The sequence below is a fragment of the Octopus bimaculoides genome, chromosome 25 (genome assembly GCF_046866305.1).
Source record: "Octopus bimaculoides isolate indiv1 chromosome 25, ASM4686630v1, whole genome shotgun sequence".
In the NCBI taxonomy this organism is placed as follows: domain Eukaryota; kingdom Metazoa; phylum Mollusca; class Cephalopoda; order Octopoda; family Octopodidae; genus Octopus; species Octopus bimaculoides.
This window is the reverse complement of record NC_142952.1, coordinates 36,813,577-36,823,446: the sequence shown is the minus strand read 5'-3', so window position 1 is coordinate 36,823,446 and position 9,870 is coordinate 36,813,577. Positions and strand designations below refer to the sequence as shown.

The 9,870-nt window shown below is 41.7% G+C and overlaps 1 long non-coding RNA gene across 1 annotated transcript; it reads left to right on the top strand.

Annotated features, from left to right (window-relative positions):
- Positions 1-61: 61 nt before the first annotated feature.
- Positions 62-9,433, top strand: LOC149131164 (uncharacterized). The gene is made up of 2 exons (XR_016238318.1): positions 62-161; positions 3,716-9,433. It is a non-coding gene; the product is annotated as an uncharacterized LOC149131164 (long non-coding RNA).
- Positions 9,434-9,870: the final 437 nt, after the last annotated feature.

Genomic DNA, 9,870 nt, shown 5'->3' with positions numbered 1-9,870 from the left:
AAGGAAATCTCTTTGCCTTACCTTGTTCGAAAATGTCTGGAATTCAGCAGAAGACATCAGCTGTGAAATGGTTTTTTCTTCTTTTGCGATTTCTGGCGCAGAATTTTTCAGCGAATAACTTGTATTTTTCGATTTTCTGGAGATAGAATTACAGAATAAAGGTGAATTTTGTGGTTTATGCTTTGTCGGGTGTTGAACGAGAGAAATGTTGAAATTTACCTTTTTTTCACACATTCGAATTCACCGCCATTAATATGCGCACACACCTGCTATTGCGCACGCGCACGCGAGTCGTGACTAGTCGATCCTACAATAACAATCTATTGCCAATGCATGTATGCACAAAACATGCAGGACGGTTTGTTTTGGGTTTTTTTAACAAAGTAAATAAAACACATTGTAAACAAAACGCAAACACCCTCATACATGTTTTGTGCGTGACGCGCGCTGGAGAGTCGTAGGATCCACTAGTCACGTCTCGCATGCGCGGATGCGCGCCCTGGATCCAATCTTCTTGAATCGTACCTTGATATAATGTTTTCATTTCAAAATAAAACCAACAAAAATAATCTCCCATAATCTTTACCTCCGCTGATTTTTACATACCCCGATGACCGATCTAAGAAATTTGGGGAACGATTTACCGTCTGGTGAATGGAACCGAGTATATGCAGATTCCAATAGCTTGCCAAATTGTCAGTCATAAATTTTCTGCAAGAACGTTTTGTCTGATAACATTCTCCAACATCTCTGCACTCCTATCGGGTAGACGTTGAAGAAATCCTTTTTCTGGTTGTGGTGTCATAACATCCAACAACCCAAGTTTTGCGACACATTCGTCGTCCATTGTTCTTCTTTTTGAAGAACAAACTTTCATGGAACTCCACTCTATGGTCCGGACCAGCAATTGGAGTTTTGTCCGGCACCAGTTTTTTGCCAAACAAACATCTCTACAGAACTGGTGCCACTGAACGGCAGTTCTTATATCAATGCAATTTATTCTTGCAGATATCGTGACAGTTAATTCGAAAATGAAAAATAAAATTAAACACTAAATAAAAAAAAAAATTCCATATAATGGCAGCTTGGAGTTTTCTCCAAAGGTTCCTTTCCTGATGGAAAGAGGAATTGTATCTTTTTTACTTTTAGCTCACTTTCTTTTGACAAAATCCCGTCAATAGAACGACTAGAATTTTGAAAATTCATTGAACAGCCATGCTACATGGCAGTGAAACATGGGCTGTGACTGCTGAGGACATGCGTAAGCTCGCAAGGAATGAAGCCAGTATGCTCCGCTGGATGTGTAATGTCAGTGTGCATACCCGTCAGGGTGTAAGTATCTTGAGAGAAAAGCTGAACATAAGAAGCATTAGTTGTGGTGTGCAAGAGAGACGATTGCGCTGGTATGGACATGTGGTGAGAATGGATGAGGATAGCTGCGTGAAAAAGTGCCACACCCTAACAGTTGAGGGAACCCGTGGAAGAGGTAGGCCCAGGAAGACCTGGGCTGAGGTGGTGAGGCAAGACCTTCGAACATTGGGCCTCACCGAGGCGATGACTACTGACCGAGACCTTTGGAAATGTGCTGTGCGTGAGAAGACCCGGCAAGCCAAGTGAGATCGCTGCCAGTGCCCCTGGACTGGCTCTTGTGCGGGTGGCACATAAAAGACACCATTTTGAGCGTGGCCGTTGCCAGAACCGCCTGACTGGCCTTCGTGCAGGTGACACGTAAAAGCACCCACTACACTCTCTGAGTGGTTGGCGTTAGGAAGGGCATCCAGCTGTAGAAACTCTGCCAAATTAGATTGGAGCCTGGTGTTGCCATCCGGTTTTACCAGTCCTCAGTCAAATCGTCCAACCCATGCTAGCATGGAAAGCGGACGTTAAACGATGGTGATGATAATGATGATGTATGAGCCAATGAAGGAGGCCTCTACATGGTAGCTAGACCTGCTAGAAATAGCAACCAAATCTCCCTCAAAATCACACCCTACTCTCTTATCTATGTATATATGTATGTATGAGCCAATAAGGGAGGCCTCTACATGATAGCTAGACCTGCTAGAAATAGCAACCAAATCTCCCTCAAAATCACACCCTACTCTCTTATCTATGTATATATGTAAGTATGAGCCAATGAGGGAGGCCTCTACATGGTAGCTGGACCTGCTAGAAATAGCAGCCAAATCTCCCTCAAATCACACCCTACTCTCTTATCTATGTATATATGTAAGTATGAGCCAATGAGGGAGGCCTCTACATGGTAGCTGGACCTGCTAGAAATAGCAGCCAAATCTCCCTCAAATCACACCCTACACTCTTACCTATGTATATATGTATGTATGAGCCAATGAGGGAGACCTCTACATGGTAGCTGGACCTGCTAGAAATAGCAGCCAAATCTCCCTCAAATCACACCCTACTCTCTTATCTATATATGTATGTATGTATGTATGTATGAGCCAATGAGGGAGACCACTACATGGTGGCTAGACTCAGGATATGCTGCGTCATGTGGTTCTGGATTTGTTAATGACAGGATGGTCATGGCTGTGATACTTTTGATCATGGATTTTGCTCAATCTGGACTAACCTGAGGTTAAACAACACCAACAACAACAGCCACCACACTCCCCCCTTAATCCTTCAGCATCCTCACAACATCAGAAAAGAGGATGGTGTTCAACCACATTCCCATCTGGCAAACAAAACACTTCACAACCACTTGAAGACAGAACCACAGCGCAGAATGAGGGCAAACCAAAGTGTCGAGTGGTCCAACACCATCTAAAAATGCTGTTGGTCAATTAGGATTGTTCCGATCACTGGAACAGCCTGCTCGTGAAATTAACAAGCAAGTGGCTAAGTGCACCGCAGACATTTTTTACTGTTTTCTATATGCTTCAGCCATTTGACTGTAGTCATGCTGGAGCATCGCCTTAAAGGGTGTTAGTCGAAGAAATCAACCTCAGAACTTATTCTATCGCTCTCTTTTGTTGAACCACTAGGTTACAGGGACACAAACACACCAGCATTGGCTGTCAAGGAATGGTGGGGACAAACACAAAGACACACATATATGTGATGGGCTTCTTCCAGTTTCTTTCTACCAAATCCACTCACAAGGATTTGCTTAACCTGAGACTATAGTAGAAGACAAGATGCGACTGACATGCATACGATAGATGTAGTTCTCAGGGAAATCCAACACAGAACACAGAACATGATAAGCTGGTCCACTGAATTACAGGTATGACTCATTTCTGCCAGCTGAGTGAGCTGAAGTAAAGTGTGGGAACCAAACCCACACCCTTACGATTATGAGCTGAATCTCCTAACCAGGAGCCACACACCTATAAAATAACAACATAACAGGATAATCAACCGACATCTAATCCGTTGTCCCCCAGACATTGCCAGGCAACTATTTCAACCCTGGATAAATCACCAAGAAAACTGGTTCCAAAATAACAGACTGCCAAACCCTATCTGATTTCTTAGCAGCAAACCCCATGGAACATCAGACAACTGACCCCGCTCCACTTAAACCCACAGAGATATCTCACATGCAAGAGACAAAACTACCAGGAGATACGTACAAGTGCAGGTGTGTAGCTTAGTGGTTAGAGGGCTTAGACGATTACAATTAAACACACGTATATTATCATTTATTAAATTGCATTCATTATCCATCATCTTTTCCTTCAATTTTCAGGTACATTGAAGACCCTTTATTTGTCATTGCTTCAATCGACGTGAACAAAGTGTCTGGCAAAAAGTTCTGCTGAGATCGAAAGGAAACTTTATCCACAAAACACACAGAGAATGTGCAGCAATGAAGGCCAAACAGTGGTGGACGAACATAATCCCTTAAAGACTGACACTTTCAAAGGTGGCTCTGCATGTATGTGTGTGTGTGTGTGTGTAACAGAGTTTTGTTGAGTTGAAGTGGGATTTAAAGGGTGTAAACGAAGAGGCTACCAAGCGCAAGTTGAACCAAGACGGAACTAACTACAACTGTAGCTATTAAGACTGAACACTATACTATACATTACACAATGTAGTCCTAGATACACTCTGTCTGAATAACAGAAGAGATGGTCATTGCTGGAACATCTTTGATTGTAGAGCTGCCCGGATCAGGACTGACCTGGGATTAAACAACAACAACTGGCCTATACGTTTTGGCTCGAACTGCTAGAAGTAGTAACCAAATCTCGATTAAAATCCCACACAACTACTTCAAGCAGAGACGTAGGAATAGGATGGGATGGTCACGGCCAGAGTGACTTTGAGCACGAGCCTGCTCAGTCAGGTTTGACCCTGGGTTAAATAACAACACGCACACTATAATACAAAAGTAGCCTATACGCCTCTTTTTTCGAACCGACAAGTTACAGGGGCATAATCGCATCAACATTAGTTATACGGCGATGGTGGGGTGACATACAGACACACAAATACATACATTCGTATATATATGCGTGCGTGTTTGTGTGCTTACATATGTACCTACCTACGTCTCTCTCTCTCTCTCTCTCTCTCTCTCCACACACACATATATACATATATATAGAGAGATATATATATATATATATATACATATGTGATAATATACGGTAAAACCATATAACCGGAGGAGGGCTTACTCTCCAAGTAGAGAAGTGGGTAAATATAAATAGACCTCGTAACGATACCAGCTACCAAATGGTTTCACGGCGAATTGGGGCCCCAAGTGACCTTTGTAAAGTCATTGGGGAGATTCCCGAGCCGATTATCGAGGTCTATTTAGATTTATATATATATCGTATATTTATAAAGAGGGCAAATTTAGCCATTTCTCGGTAGATTGAAAAAAAAGATGAACAACTGTAATCGATTTCCGAACATTATTGGGTTCTCATCAAACATGAAAAATAGAATTTATGTTGAGTCAGTCTCAATAAGTATAGATTTATTCATCGGAGAAAGTTACATAGTGACTGAAGGTTCGAGAGTTTCGTGCAGAGGCACTTATCAAACTAATTAAATCAACGTTTTCTATATAAAACGAAAAAGCAGGACAGTATCGGAAACAGATATGACGCAGATACTATTTTATATATAGGCAGGAAGACTTTTGGTTAATAATATGACAGAATTAAGGCAAGATAAAAAATGAAAGTTGTCAATATATAAGGTATTCTGCCTAAACTACGTCTTTAAGATACGATTTGTTAGTAGTAACGCAAAAAGGAAACTATTTCCTAAGGAACTCAAGCAGATAGAGAGGAATAAAGACAAAAGGAAAGTAAAGATTTAATGAAAAGGTGAATCAGGTTGGAGTTGAAAAAAAAGGCACTTACCCAGGCAGTGGTCAAGCAAATAATGGTATGGAGTATTAAATGGTCGTTTTGTATTGAAAGAATTTTGAAGGGGTTTTATTTTTAGACTGGGGTCAAACGGTCGAATCTAGTCAACCGTGTTTTAAGTCTTTAGCAACACCAATTACAAAGAACTTGGGAGTGGTACTAAAAGATGGAGAGAAGTATTGACAGACAGAAACTAGGTGGGAGCTGTCTTCAAGAATTCAAGTAATGCTATATATTCAAAATTAACCATACATGCTGGTTTTGTTGTTGTTATTGTTGCTGCTACTGTTGTTATTGTCAATTAAGTTTTGGTATTTTGACGCTATTTGCCTTCAGTTCAGAAGTTAGTGGTTCTAAACTCCCTAAGGAATTTTATGCCAGCTTCATTACTTTTATTTATTTATATGTTTATTTTTTTCTTTGTTTTGAAACGAGATCGAACTTAAGCATTTTATACCGATAGATTTTAAACACTTTTTTTCTGCAACTGGTAAGATTTTGTAGGGGATGCAAATTTTGATCTTGCAACCCCTGAAAACTCTAGGGGGTGTGGGTGCACCCGCTGCACCCCCTGTTCCCGGCCCTTGTATATATGCCTGTTTATATTTATATATATATACACACATACATATATATAGCGTGTATGTGCTTCATAGAAGCCCACAAATGTATATATATATATAAAAGAAGAGGCGGGGAGCAGTAAATTTGAGTAAAATCTATTTAAGATTTAGTTGTTAAGTTAAATAAATGAGGGGAAAGTGCGAGAGTTCCGTGAATGGATTTCGTCAAAGTTTGACGAGTCTGAATTACGAAACTCTTGAGTAACTTACGTAACCCTTCATAGATAGGTGTGTGTGTGTGTGTGTGTGTGTGTGTGTGTAGATAGACAGACAGAACGTAGACCGTTAGACAGACAGATAGATTTCTTTATTAGCTACACAGGGCCGTATACAGAGGGGAAAATACAATGTAGAACTTTTCTATTCGAAAGAAAGAAAGGAAAAAAAAAACGATTTAAAAAGTTTGGGGCGTGTAAACAGCAAAATAAAGTAGAGTAAAAAGGTAAAACAAATTAAGTTTATCTGTGGAAAGAGGAGTCTGCGAAAAAGACCACGGTGACCTCAGGCAAGGAACCGAAACCAGTGCCCTAAGGACAGCTTCTAAGTAACGATGGTCAACCTTATCGAAGGCTTTCGATTGATTCAAACTGATCGGTGCCCCCAACCATGCACGATTCCTTAACTACCCTGTCTATGATGTAACGCATCAGATGGAAGTTGTCATGGATACTCCTGTCCGGCACAGCGCATGTTTGCGTCTCAACGATAAGCTCCAACCTCTCGGCTAGCACCGTGGCCAAAATTTTCAAATCCGCGTTGGGCAGAGTGATGGGCTGAAAATGATCTATAACAATCTCCTTGTTTGGATCTTTCTTTAACGCTACCACCGCTCCCCACCTCACAAAACTGCGGATACTCCCATTTTGATGCCAGTGACAGTAGACTGCAGCCAAAATGCCTCCAAACAAGTCTGGAATATGACAATAAGGCTCGTAAGGCAGACCGTCCAAGCCCAGCCTGTCATTGCACCACATACACTCCAAGCCATGCAGGTAGGCACTAAAGTCCACCCTGCATTCTGACCCACCAGTTGTCCCGTACAGTCGGGCAAATTACTGTTGAAAGGCCTCACACATCCTTTCGGGCTCGAGTAATTCGCGCCCCTGTTCATCTGTCAGAGACCGAATGGTGGCTTTGTTGCCTTGTTGCGCCTCTGCCACTTGGACCTCTCAGGTGGCTCCAACTCCTTCGTTTCCCAGAGCACTCATCCTAGCTCTGACAACATATCCTTCGTGTTTGGCGTTGAAATGTTGGTCATGGGCCAACCTCACTGCCAACACATTGGACATGATGCCACATGTATGTGCCTCTTCTAATTTCTTAACTAGGTCTCCCTCTATTCTATTTCGATCTATCACCAGAGCCTTTTTATACCTAACCGAGTCTATTTTAATTGCTTTCTTTAGGGCATACCACCATCTATTGTTGATGCTGGTGCCCGTCAACGCCCTCTTAACTAGTGTGCTAATCCGGTCTCTGTAAGCCTGGCACGCCGTGAATAACGCATCTAGTTTCCAGTAACTGGGACCCTGCCTATGACTCTTATCTAAGTCAAACATACAAGTCACAAATTTATGACCTGTGTAGCTGACTATATGAAACTGTGGACAACCTACACTATCCCTATCCACTGTCCTGTAGAACACTATCTAACTACGATCAGGATGGCCCGATGCGATTGGTCCATGTCCACTTTAGTGCATTCAAGTGGTCCAGTCGGTACCTATCAGACAGTTGGAAATGTCTGAGTGGGTCTTTGAAGCATTTACATCCCCTTCTATTTCTATCTCTACCCACGTAGTCTAGTTGCATGTCCAAGGTAGCGTTCCAATCCCCCACTGAAAGTAAAAGTCGAGACGTTCCCAGGAAAACCTCTAGACGTCGAAAGAAATCCAGCTGACCTGTTAAGGACGGTGCATAAATTGTTATCGGTCGAAAAGCACACCATTGACATCCAAAACGACCAGCCTACCCTCCGGGTCTAGGAATATTGCTCTTACTTTGAGGTCCAGACTCTTCCTAAAAGCACCATGGTACCACCTCCTCCCATTCTTGGCAGACACGGAGAAAAACAAACGTCAAATTGTCTGCTGAACATGTGTTGGGGAGACCGTGGGTTGTGGAGTCTGGTCTCACTGATGGCTATATGTCTATTCTGTGACTCGATCTCATTTAACAGACAGCCTTGTTTCCATGGGGACCCCAAGCCACGCACATTTATACAACCTATTCTAAGCATGTTCCTATCGAAAGTTGTGTTTTACAAACAAAAGGAAAAGAATGAGAGAGAGAGAGAGAGAGAGAGAGAGAGAGAAAGAGAAAGAGAGAGAGAAAGAGAGAGAGAGAGAGAAAGTAACTGTTTGAAGGTTGGTTGTTCCCCTCCTCAAAATCATTTCTCAGAATGTTTTTTGTCCATTTTTTTTTTCCTGTTAATTACTTTTGAAATCTCCCTCCTGCATCAAGGTAGAGAGATTTCAGTATGTTTTGTGTCACGTGAAGGAGGTTTTTTTGTGTTGTGCATGGGTGATTGTTTGTTTTCACATTCACTTCTGTTGGTGTATTACATTAGGTCTGAATTGTTTGTGTTTATTGCTATCAACTTTCGTGGGGCCATTTGGTATTCGTGTGTTTGTAGTGTTGCTGTCAATCTTTTTTATTTTGTGTGGGAGTTTTGCTCTTCTGAGCGGTGAACCCTCCCTGCTTTGTTTGATTTTATGTCTCTTTTCTTTCCCCTTTTTCTTCTCCCCCCCCCCTCCATGGCCATTTGCCATTCATCTTTTAATTTTTACCGTTGTCACTCGATAACCAAGGTAAGTGGGAATCCTTAGAAATCCCCTGCAATCCAAACACTTTTTGTCGAGTGTCCCTTTGCCCGTTCTTCCGTATCAAATCGAACCTCGATCCAGGCAAATCTTTACACTCTTGCAATATATGTTTTGAATGCTCATTATGGCCTGTACACATTTCCCAACTGTTTCTTAAGTGGCCCCTTCTAATATCTTATTTTTTATGTTCAGGGTTTTGTAAATAATGGGGGTTTTTTGGGGTGGGGATGTCTTACAAAATGCTGTGTGAGGTGTTCAGTTTAATGGTTTTGTCTTTTTTGTATAATAATTGTTTACATTGTAGAAGTTCTTCCTTTGAGAAGGACTTTAAATATTTCTTTTGCATTCAAACAGAAGCAAAATCATTTAGTTTGTCCGTGACATTGTTTGTTGTTCGGTGATGGCAGTTTTCAGGACGGAAGTGAGAGTAGTGGTGAGAGGAGAAGTGATAGTCGGGGTTGCCCTGCTGCTCGTTGTTTCATCAGTGTCTTCGTTGTTTCTGCCTCCCCTTCCCACTTGGATCAGTATGTGTATTGTGCTTATTCAAAAGGGTGAGTGTGACAGTGTCTCAATGTGTTGAGTGTTATTTGAAGTCTGCCTCGTCGGCGGCAATGGTGGAAATCCCAATTTTAATTTAAAGACCGAAACACTTGGCAGTCTTAGAAAGGCTGTTCATTTTTCTAGACAGATGAAAAACATTTTTATGAAATGTTTTAAAATTCGAAAATTCACCCTTTAAAGGGTGAAAGCCTCGCTTGAGGCCAGGCAAAAGTTGTTGGGCAGCTTTTTAACAAAGAAAAATGACTTCAGCTTATGGAAGTCAACGTAACAAACAGCCGACAGATAGACAGACAGATGGGTGTACTGACGGACAGTCAGACAGATAGATAGGGGGATGGACTGACAGACAGATAGGCAGATATACATATATATATATATATATATATATACACTAGCAGAAATACCCGGCGTTGCCCGGGTTAAAGAGAATAATGAAATCTAAAAACGCCGTCTAGACTACGCATCGTCTTTATATATAGAGATGTATATACACACACGCACCCAAACACA